Source organism: Oryzias melastigma, linkage group LG15, assembly GCF_002922805.2.
Source record: "Oryzias melastigma strain HK-1 linkage group LG15, ASM292280v2, whole genome shotgun sequence".
NCBI lineage: Eukaryota > Metazoa > Chordata > Actinopteri > Beloniformes > Adrianichthyidae > Oryzias > Oryzias melastigma.
The window spans coordinates 669,047-681,238 of NC_050526.1; positions in this window are offsets into that span (position 1 = coordinate 669,047).

Genomic DNA, 12,192 nt, shown 5'->3' on the forward strand with positions numbered 1-12,192 from the left:
GCCTCATCATTTTAGCCATCAATTTCATTATCTTCAGCTATCAGGACGAGCATCTTCAGCGGCCAAATTCAGCTTAGAGCATCCACACTAGCATTATCAAAGGCAAAGCTATATATCTAGTTCATTATTATCTTAAGAAGTTAAGGTTTTAAAGTTTTAAAAATGTAGTTTTAGAGTGTTCAATAAATGTTTATCCTGTTCGGCCCGTGACCTAAGGTTTGTTTTGCGTTTTGCCCCTTTGTGCGATTGAGTCTGACACCCCTGTCTTAGGGGAACCCTCAATTTTCTTGGACCTTCCCTTCTTGGGCAGAGGTGGGCGGCCCCTGCCTTGCTCTTGTCAGGAGTCAGCACTCTGTCTCTCCCTCTGGTCACCGGCGGGAGCCATCTCCAGAGTATGACTGCACTTCATCTCCCAGCAACCCCAACGCACATTTCCTGGATGCTGCTGATTCTCTCAACTGCCAATCACCCACGGGACGCTTAAGCACTGCACAGAGTGTGAAGTATTGTTTGTGCCACCCTGACTGTATTACTGAGCGTTTCTAGCTGGACCTGATCTTCTGTTTCTGACCCTGCTTCATCTCTGATTGCCTGCCCTGACCTTTGCCTGGACCCTGACTACTCTAGTCTCTTTTTTGATGCTCCTGTGGTTGTGATTGAACTCTGCCTGTCTGACCCTGATTTAGCTTTGTATACTGACATGTCTGTATGTGAAGATTTTTGGAGCTGTTTGTAACATTTGAGTGTGTATGGAGAGGCCCCGCCCCTTTTGACTAACATTCACACTTGAGCATTTTAGTGTACCCCTCATCCTCTTTTAGGTCCAGTCCAAAAAAAAAATAAAAAGAATACAAATATAGCCAAAATAATTGAAAGTTTAGCCAAAATTACAAAAGGGGTTTATACAGATAAACACCTTGTGTGTCAAAAGACCCATAACTCCCTGCTGTAACAGTAAAACAATCAAAACATTCGGAGTATTAAAACTTATTACTGCCTCCAGTCTGTCCATGCAGGAAATTTCTACTGTATAATTGATGTTTAGCTAATGTGCTACAACATCTACTAAACATCAATACGTGGAATTGGTCCAATTTTTCATACATTTTGAAGTCATTTATCCAGAAGCCAAAAATTGAAACAAAAAAAAAGAACAAAATATTTATGTTCTTTACAAAGTAGCCTCAAGAACTATGAAGTGGTTTGAATCTTCAACAAAACAAATGTTTTTTCAACCGTCTCACCAGTTTTAAATAACATGACGAGTTTCTCTTTTTTATGTTGCCAGGTTAAACATGACAGGGCAGTTCTGCATTCACAGTAACACTAAAAATAGGAACTGTTTCTGTATTGTCTGCCCTTTGCGCTTATTTCTCCCCTAAATTGAGTAACTTGCCGTAAAAGGCAAGCTGACGTAAGTTAGTGGAAATAATAAATTGCTTGTAACTGATGCACTTCCTGTGCTGGCTCTCCTGCACAACTAACTTCCTGTTTACAGCTGTAACATCCCACAGAGCCCTGCTCCTCTAATATGAGAAAGTGCTCCTTCGTGTAGAGGCCTGATGCCTGCAGTTGACTGAATGTCAGCAAGTTACTCAAACTGATGTAATCTCGCTTAATGCTTTTTACATGAAGCATGAAAAAGGTGCAGTGTGGAGTAAAGTGTTTTTGTCTAAATTACGTGTCTCTTTTGAGCCACATTTAATCACATACACAGTTTTGCTTAAATCATATTGTTCAATAATTTGTTTTTTTTAATACATTTCTAACCATAAGTGGAGGATTTCATAATGAAAGACTGCATGACAATTTGCCACACGTTGGATTTCCTGTGTGGGATGTAAAGTGACACATTAGTTGTGCAACACTGGCTTTTTTATTTTAGAAAATATCAAGATTTGCTAAAAAAAAAAAAAAAAAAAATTGGGTAGATTGTACTGTGAGATGCCACTACACTGCACACTTGTACCAGTCATTATTTTGAAAAAAAGTTCACAAATGTGTGAGCTTGTATCAGTGAATGCTTAAAAAACAGTGACAAGATTGTGGCAACATGACGACTTATTGGTTTCTTTTCATTGTTTATGAGAGTTTTCATCTCAGTGGTTGTCACAATCACAACCAGATATGACAAGACCAAACCGTAAATGGACAAAACATTTATTGTATGGAATAATAATAGCTTTTAAAGTCCCACTCCAACTGTACATTTTTACTTTTGTAAAAGAAGTCTCTTAGTTATGATTATGCGGTTTTAGACCAAACTCAAAAAGCCTTTGTTGTTTTTTAAGACATATTTTATGCCGTGTGGCAGTAGCTCATTTGAAGTACAATTCTGGGTTGTGGGCGGGACTGTTAGCTCAGAGAAACCCCGCCCCCTCCCCCATTGCTTAGAGCACGTGTCAAAGTCAAGGCCCGGGGGCCGGATCCGGCCCTCCAGGTAATTCTATCCGGCCCTCCAGATCAGTTTATTTTATTGCTACTAATGGCCCGATGTTATCTTGCGCTCATTGCTAACTTGTTTAATTTTGACTAAATATATTTTTTTGGAGAGTAAAATATTGAAAGTTATTTAAGGTTAAAGTTGATTTATTCTGGAATAATATTCCTGCCTTTTTATTTTTCATAATTATGTTAAAACGTTACGTTTTAAAGTTTTAAAAATTGGCATTCTGCTAGTTTTTTGGACTATTTTTTTAATTTACTAAGATTTTTTGGAGTTTAGCTAATATTTCAGCCACATGCTAGCTGTTTTGGCTAATTTAGGCTTTTCTCCGTTTTTTAGGATATTTTGAAGTTCAGCTATTTTTCAGCTACATGCTAGCTATTTTGGCCAACCTAAATCTTTTTTGTTTGTTTTTTAGGCTCATTTGGCATTTAGCTAATATTTTAGCGGGCAATCAGCTTCAGTGTTTTCAGCAGCTAAATTCAGCTTACAGCATTCACACTAGTATTATTACAGGTAATGCTATATATCTAGTTCATAATTATGTTTTAAAAAAGTTACAGTTTTAAAGTTTAAAAATGTAGTTTTTGAATGTTCAATGAATATTTATCTTGTTCGGCCCGCGACCTAAGGTGTGTTTTGGTTTTTACCCCCTTGTGCGGTTGAGTTTGACACCCCTGGCTTCGTTTGCATGCTCACGCACGAGCTCACAGCCTCAAGTTAGCATTAGAAGCACTAAAATAACGACGAGCAATATTGGATCAAACCAGTTTTACAGTTTTTTAGCAAGAGGCCAGCTTGGACAACGACATGAACGTTGAAGATTCATCATTTCGACAAATTTATTTCTCTTGTAAAGTTAGACCAGTCTAGATAATCTGCCTCAATGCATCATGGGGATTGGAGTCTCTCTCCCTTTCTGTCTTGCTGAGTGGGCGGAGACTTTTGGTTGCCTTACCTGCCTCACCCATTACTCCTGCATAGAAACCCTGCTCCCTCATCCACTTGCTGCCTGATTGTCTTTGCTCCTATAGCTCAGTTGGACCCGGCCCCTGAAGAACTGGATTTTAGACAGAAACCCCTCAACTTCAGGATGGCAGAGATCAATCATTGGAATATTCGACTTGTCTTTCACATTCCATAAAAGATTTATTTAAGAAAACATGGAGGCCATTTCTTGATTATATTAATGTAAATATTTCTGCCATTATGGTGAGAACATTTGTATAGTGTATGTAACATTTCATTTTTTTTTCACTTTCTCGTTGTTTTACCTTAAAAACACAAATAAAAAAACCTCACCTTGCACAGTTAACTACTGGGCTATGTTGGAAAACTTCTGATGTTCCCGATGCATCTTACATGGAACTGGTTTCAACTTGTCATTATTCTCTCCAGCTGTTTTGTGTTTTTTGTCAATGCTTGTGTCTCCTTTTCAGTCATGTTTTGTGTTTTTATCGATGAAAAATAAAAAGCATAAACAAATCAATGTCTATTCATCCCAGACTCAACAACATGGACTGTTAAAGCACAAAATAAACTCCTATAACTTGAGGGATATCTATTATATGTATATTATATTTTTTAAATCTTGGATTTTTTTTTGGCAAACACAGTTTTCTGAAAAAGGGGATTTTTAAGACATCCAAATTTGGAGTTTGTACTACAAAGAGCTCAATTATTCTAATAAACTCCAACACATTCTCCCTCCAAATAAGAAATCTGACCATTATGATATTATTCTCATTCCAAAATAAATTGGAAATGACAAAAACCAGTGAATGGAATTGTCTCCAAAACTACATAAGGATATTTCTCAATCAGAAGCTGTGGAAACACCGTTTCATTCCCAAAGGTGAAGTAGCCCCTCAGCACTGAGAACACACGAGTATGAGGGTGCTTCACACATAACACATATTATTTTTAAACAATACACCTGAAAAACATCCAAAAAATGAATGTTTATACTAAAAAGCGTGTTTCAGGGTGGTGGATATGGCTCATTCGGAGCAGAGGCCTCACTGAAATCAGATTTTCAGAACCTTTTATTTCTCAGCTTCTGAAGAAACAGCAAAACATCAAAGAGTGGTGGTGAGGCGATGAGCACAACCACATGACAGGAAAAAGGTAAAACCTCTTCTTTCTAAGGGTGGTCAGAAAGAAGAAGACAACATTAGAATTAGCCTTCGTTTGGAGCTACTAAATAAAAGTTTTAGTAAACAATATTGGGGAATAAGACAAATAAAACAGGACGAAATGCTTCCAGAAGTCTTTCTAAGTGTCATGTTTAGTGTTTAGTGCTGTTTTCCTTTACATTGAAGAATGGCAGGTCTGTCGATGGGAAGCAGCTGACTCACACGTGATTGGCTCCATTTTTTCTTCTAAATGTTTGTTGCTACGAGAGATTTTAAGCAGAAAGCAAAATATTTACACTTTGATGACGCAGAACACAGGTGGACATTTACCAGTTGGCCCACTCATTTCAGTTGCTGCATCACAATTGAGAGGGAAGAAAGTAATAAGAAACACTCAGAAATTACATTTTAAGATGAAATTATTTTATATATGTGAGAAAAGTGCGACAAGAGTGTAAAAACCCCACTTTCATTGGAGTGAGCCTTTAAGACATTCATTGTTTCTCAAAAATCTAAAAGTGATTATGGAGGGAAACAAACTCCGGCTCATTTTAGGCAAACTAAACGTGTCCAGTCTGAATAATCAAAGAATTTCTGACTTAGATAAAACTTAAAGCGACAATATGTTCTTTACAGAAATGCATAACCTTTGATGTATTTCAACTTAAGATTTATTTCAAACATGTAAAAAAATACAAAGCATAAAACACAGTAAAAAAAAATAAAAATAAATAATAATATAATCTCCATTTGTAAAGAAAAAGTCACAAACTGAAGTCAATAAATACGTGTTTGAAAAGGGGAGGCGGAAGCAAATGCTTGTTTATGTCTTTATTCCGTAACGTAAATAGTTCCCAGTTTATAATTACAGACAATACAATACAATACGACCATAGCTTTCAATTTTTCTTATTTTCACAAATAAAATCATACTAATTATTATCCTGAGTCACCATTTCACAATCAAAACATAAATAAAAACAATGATTTCTGTTCAGTTATAACAACACAAACCTCTCTCCTAAACATTTCCAGCAGACACTGAGTTTGAAATAAGGTAGTTTTGGTCAAAAAAGTGTTGTTTTCTTTTAATTGATTAAAAAAAAATCTGTTTATCAATAGAAATACAGACTTTCCATTTGTGAATTTAAAATGATCTGTTCAAATGTTTAAGCTTTTTTCAAAATTTGGGTTGTGATAAAAATCCACCCAACCATCCTCAGAACCAGAAGGGTTTCTGGAGCCAACTCAGCTACTGTTGGGCCAGCGGAACACTGGGATATCCGTCTATGAAGGGGCAAGAAACTCACCAGGGGATTATTTAGAATCAGGCTATGGAACATGAATTTGGACTGAAAGATTGCCCAAAAGAAAACATGCTTGAAGAGAGCACACAGACTAATGTTCCAGCTGCGATTTAAACGAGGACCTTCTCATTATAAAGCACGAGTCCTAACAACTAGGCCTCCACGGAAATGTATTCTGCAAAGAGCAGAAGTTGTCATTATTATTGTTACTTTAATGAAGTTTTATAGAATTAAATAGTTGAGTAACACAATTCCATCTTTTGATGCTTCTATACTGTAAAACATCACTTAAACAAAATTGTCCTTTTGCATCAAATAACAATGAAGATTTTAAACTTTGTGGTTTGGTGGTTTTTATTTCCCATTTTCCAGCGTCTTTATTTAGAGTGTTACATTATGAAACGTTACATAATGTACTTATTTAATCAAATGTTTTATTATTGCTTATAAGCCCAAAATTCTTAAAGTATTTTCTTACATGAAAAAATGCAAAAAGGGAAACTTCTAAAGAAAAAATGAGACAAAAGCAGCTGAAGCTAAAAAGAGATGCTGAGGCTGATCACGCCCTGATGCACTTTGATTTCTCAGAAACAAAGTTGTTGAAAGAGGAAGTAGTTTATCATCGAGTTGCTCTCACCATACGTTGGAAAGTGATTTCTGACTTGTCTTCTGGTGTGAGTCGAAGTAACAATGCTCTTGTGTAATTCTGAAAAAAAAAAAAAACACACACACACACACATGACTTTTACGGTAAAATGACAATTTTTTGTAACATGTCACCTTACATGCAGGAAACACTCCAAATAGCTGCAAAGTTAAGCAGATATTGTAATGAACTGTTTAAATCTATGCAATATTCTACATACGTTTACACATTTGAGCTATTCTTTTTTTAGTCACAAAGGAACATAATTTGTCATTCAATTGAAACAGAGCTCTGGTGATCTGGATGAACTCCTGGGATGCTGAACATTTTACATTTTCCTGTAAATAAATCTTCACTAATATTTATAAATATGAAAATACAGCAAGGAAATGAGCATAATATAACAATTGGTCCTCCTCTGAAGCATATCCATAGTTCCTCAAGAATAAAAAAGGAATTCATTATTCTAAGTCAAAAACGTAACACACATTTCTGTAAATCACATTTAGATATGACATGTTTCCAGTAATAACCACATATTGTGTTGGTGAGTCAAACCGAGTGAACACGTTTACAACATTTTCTCTTTTTTTGAGTCAAACTAAACTTGCCAAGGTGCCAACAGTAATTTCTTAAACGTGTGTGCAATCCTTTCAAGCTTTGACCTATTTTTTTCAGAATGACAGATTCACCTTAACAAAGGAGAAATGCAAGCTTGACACTGACTTCTTTCATCTTTTTTTTATATACACATAATATGAGTTTGCTTAAACAATGCAATGCTAAAGTAACACATATTATATGTTTTATAGCAACTAACAAATCAGTTTTTTTTCTGACAGTCAAATCCAAATGAACGACTTCTAAATCCAAAATATGATAAATTTGATCGTTTTCTTATTTTAACCCCTGGATTTGATGTAAATCTCCATCATTTCAGCTCCAAAATGAGCAAAAACATATTTTTTTATTAGCTGGAATTAATTCAGGCATTAATGAGTTAATGAAGATTGTCTTGCCTTTTAAAAAATAAAAGGGACAACAAAGGTAGGCGATTGCCTAATACTCTGGGGGCTCCAACCTGAACGATTAGTGAAAGTGTCTAAAATAAACTTAACGCTTGTTATTATTTAAACACCCCAAATCACTGAAATGCCATGAGACTGGTCATGTGGAAGTGTCCTGAGGGGTATCAAATGAGTGCATTCAATAGATTTTATGTTTTTTCAAAGTACAAATAATGTATATATAGTATTTGTCCCTTATTCGGGGGGGTTAGGGGCCGCGAAAACGGCGAATCCCCCGCCCCCGCGGTCGAAGAATGTCTATTACGGTCCATACATATCAAAAACACTTCTGATCATTCTTTGTAAACATTTATTAAAGAACATTGGAGTAAAACATAAAGAGTTTTTTTTGTTTTGTTTATTATAACTAAAGACTGTACCGCAGCGACGGCGAATTTTGTCGCGCATATTAGGAGTATCTCTCTGTGCCTTAAAATCAGGAGTGCGTTTCCTCCAAAATCGAATGATAAATATCTGGTCCGGATTATATTTATCCTCTGCAATTATCTTCTTCAGCATATCAGGATTTTCTGTCTTCTGAGTCAGCTCATGCCATTTCTCCATGCAGGGTCATGGAGCGCGGAGGGGGAGTGCGGACAGGCGCTCCCCCTCCGCGCTCCGCAGTGCGGAGATACAGCTCAGCAGCACAGCACCTCCTTCACATGCAGAAATGTTATACAGTTGAGTTGTTGAGTTTTTGTTAATGAACCAGAAGAGTCACGTAACTGATAAAAAAAAGCAAATACACAGGTGAGCACTGTATAAAATCCTTTTTTTTTTTACATTTAAATGTGATTTTAGTTTTAAATGCTTATCGAAACATTAGGATTTTTGACATTTATGCTGTCTAAAAGTAGACCAATAATTAACGTTTTTGACCAGGTACGAAAAATAATTAATAATAATGAATACATCTGCTGCAGAGGTCCCTATATCATGTCAATGTTCATCTGGGGCCCCTAACCATCACGTCCAGTTTTATAAGTTTCAAATATTTACTCAAACTTTTTAAAAACATGAACTTAATAATTGACACTTTTTAAAAGCTTTTTTTGCATTATTATTTTATTCATTAAGTTGGTAAACCAGTTTCAAGGACTACATATTTAAATGATTTTTATGATCACGTTAAATCCACACATTTATGAACAGTCATGTTTGACTATTTGAGCTGACTCACAACCAGCCTAAAATCTCAGGTACTTTCCAGATGGATCCGTTGCTACATAACAGCATAATGCAACTTTCCGTCCTCAGTTGAGACAATCAACAGCTTGTCTTCTTTTTTATTGTGAAACTTTGAGGTAAGATGAGTAATTCAGGTTCTAATTAAAACTTTAGATGTTCTAAGGAAACTGGAAAGGTGAGTTTCTGCAAAGCTTGAATTTGAAGTAGAATTTTATTTACAGAGTTTAACTTTTTGTGACCAAAATCAGTCAGGAATTTATTATTTATCTATTAATTCTAGTTCACATTTTTGTCTTTGGTTTTAAAGAGACGATTCACAAAACCATTGCGGGAGGGTTTAAGTAAAAAAATTAAAAAATGGGACTGTCTATTTTTGGATTCATGGTGACAGAGGGTGTGCTGAAAATATGGTTGGGGCTTCCTGTCTGTAAAAATGTGCATTAATAACATAACTAGTAACGGTTTAGGTGATTTCTATGATCCATTGAATCATATGTTGTAAAGAATCTTCATTGTTATAAATGGGATAATAATGCATTGATATGACTTGTCTATAAACTTTTTATTTTAAAGACAATGAAAATAAAATTGCAGGTTTGCTTTAAATGAAAAATAAAGGGATGCTCTCTGTACAATTCAAATATTTATATTTATTTTTTTAAAAGTCTTGCTGACATTTTCCTTATTTGGAAGACAGCACTTCTTTTTTTTCTTTTTCCAATGAATCTGAATTACGTTTATTTGTTTCCTTGCAGTACTGCAACTTATATCTACTGATAGTACCTAAGAAAAAAGGTAAATATGGTTCAATAAAGAAGCAAGTGTCCTCTGTAGCATGTGAAAACCTGCAGTCGCGGCATTGTTCCTATCTCAAGATTTATGGTGTCATAATTGGTTTGAATCATCTTTGCTGTTTCTTGAAAGTCAGTAAAATTGTTCAGGCAGAACAGGTTTTTCAGAAGTGAGGAAAGAGCTGAACTTTCCTCTTTGATGTGAGTAACTCGACTGTAGCAGAAAAAGACGAATTTGTGATGACTGAAGTTTTGCACACAGAGTTAAAAGTAACAAACTATAATAGTAATGTATTACAACATCTTGTTACTTTTTACTGAAATTTATTGGTGATTAAAAAGTTATTACTAACAAATAAGCAACAGAACTTATGCATTCAAAGAGTAAAAGCCGATGAGTCATTGACAGGTAAAAACAATCCCACATATTATTGAGCCAAACTTCCTGCTTTTCATAAATTCTTGTTTCACTTTTGTTTTCTTCATTTCTGTCTTGTCATGTTTTCTCACTAAACCAAATCTTTCTGTCTTGTTGTGGTAAGATTACAAATGAAGTATTTTTGATCTTCTTTTATTTACTTTTATTTCACTTTCATCACTTTGTCTTTTTTTTTTTTACTTTTTAAAATTTAATTATGTATTTTGAACTGAAAAAATAAACATCATAAACAGAACTATAACAATGAAAGACGATATGTAAAATTCAAAACTTAAACTTTAACAACTTTTTAAATTTGGTCCAAACTTAAAATTATACAAACTGTATTTTTAAAGATGAACAAAAATAGATTTGTACACTGAAAACAATGAGCTATGGTAAAAAAAAAACATTAATGAAAGCCTACATTTTTATTTTTATTGAGTAAAGCCACCAGTTGTTCCACCAAAAACAAGACGTAATAATAATATTACTCATTATAAAACCATGACCCCCCCCCCCCACACACACACACTCAAAATGTTCTGCAGTACATTTGTCACTTCAGATTTTTGGCTTTACTTCCACAATTGTACTTCCTTTATGAAATAAATCCAAGGTATTACAAAAAGCTTTTCAATTCCACGGCAGTGCAAAGCAAGAGATTATTGCAAATTACCAAGCAATCTATAAAGACATTACAGTTTGGAGGTAACTAGCAAAATAATGACTGCAGGTATTAAGGTATTACAGCAAAAAAAAAAATGTGTTTTTGCAAGGTCTTTGTTTTTGTTTGTGAAAGCTCACCTGAACTCTGGTTTATACCAAACAGATGCTGCTGGTCCTGCTGAAAACAATCTCAGTTTATCTAAAAATTGACTATGATTTGGTTCATTTAAGTGGGGATGTTCCTCTAACCTTCTGTGAAAAAGGAAAAGTAAAAAATACTTAGTTGGTAAACATATTATAGTCATAAGGTAAGGCCATGTGCCCATGAAAATCAAAGTGACACCAGAACTAGCAAATGTGTTTTTGTTGGTCAAAGAGTGTTGTGTGTGACAGCTAGCCAAACTAAATTTAGTGTTGGTGATTCTGTGTTAAAGTATTATATTTCAATCAAACCTCATCAAAAGGCAAAAGGAACCTTGGCCAGGATACTTTCTGAAAACAAAAGTGGCCTAAGACCCAACTGGAGAAATTTCCTAAATAAATACCTTGCCAGTACCGAGTTGGACCTCCTTTTACCTTCAGAACTCCCTTATCCTTCATAGATTCAACAAGGTACTGGAAAAATTCCTCAGAGGTCCATATTGACATGACATCAGTTGTTGTAGATTTGTCGACTGAACACCCATGATTCCACCACATATCGGGTTGAGATGACTGTGGAGCCCAATAGAGTCCAGTGAACTTGTTGTCAAACCCATCTGAGATGATTCCAGGTTTATGACATATTGTCTTATCCTTCTGGAAGTAGCATCAGAAGATGGTTCACTGTGGTCATAAAGGGATGGACATGGTCAGCAACAAGACCCAGGTAGGCTGTGGTATTGGAACTATGATCAATTGGTACTAAGGGGCCCAAAGTGTGCTTAGAACATATCCCCACACTATTACATCACAACCACCAGCCATAATCATTGATATAAGGCAGGATGGATCCATGCTATTGACACCAAATCCTGATCCAAACATTCAAATGTCGTAGCAGAAATGGAAACTTGTTGCACCAATCTTCTATTGTCCAGTTTTAGTGAGTCTGTGAGAATTGTGGCCTCAGTTTCCTGTTCTTAGCTGACAGGAGTGATACCCGGTGTCGTCTTCTGCTGGTGTAGCCCATCTGCCTTCCATCAACGTTGGACGTGTTGTGCATTCAGAGATGTTCTTCTGTAGACCTCGGCTGCAAACAATGGTTGTTTGAGTTACTGTTGTCTTCCTATCAGCTGGAACCAGTCTGGCTATTCTCCCCTGACCTCTGGCATCCACAAGGCATTTCTCCCCACAGAACTGCTGCTCACTGGATATTTTATCTTTTATGGACCATTCTCTTTGCATAAAAATCCCAGTAGATCAGACGTTTCTGAAATACTCGTCTGTCCCATCTGCCACCAAGAACCATGCCTCATTTCACTTCAATCTCCTTTCTTCCTAATTCTGATGGCTCGATCGGCTTGATCTTGTCTACATGCCTACA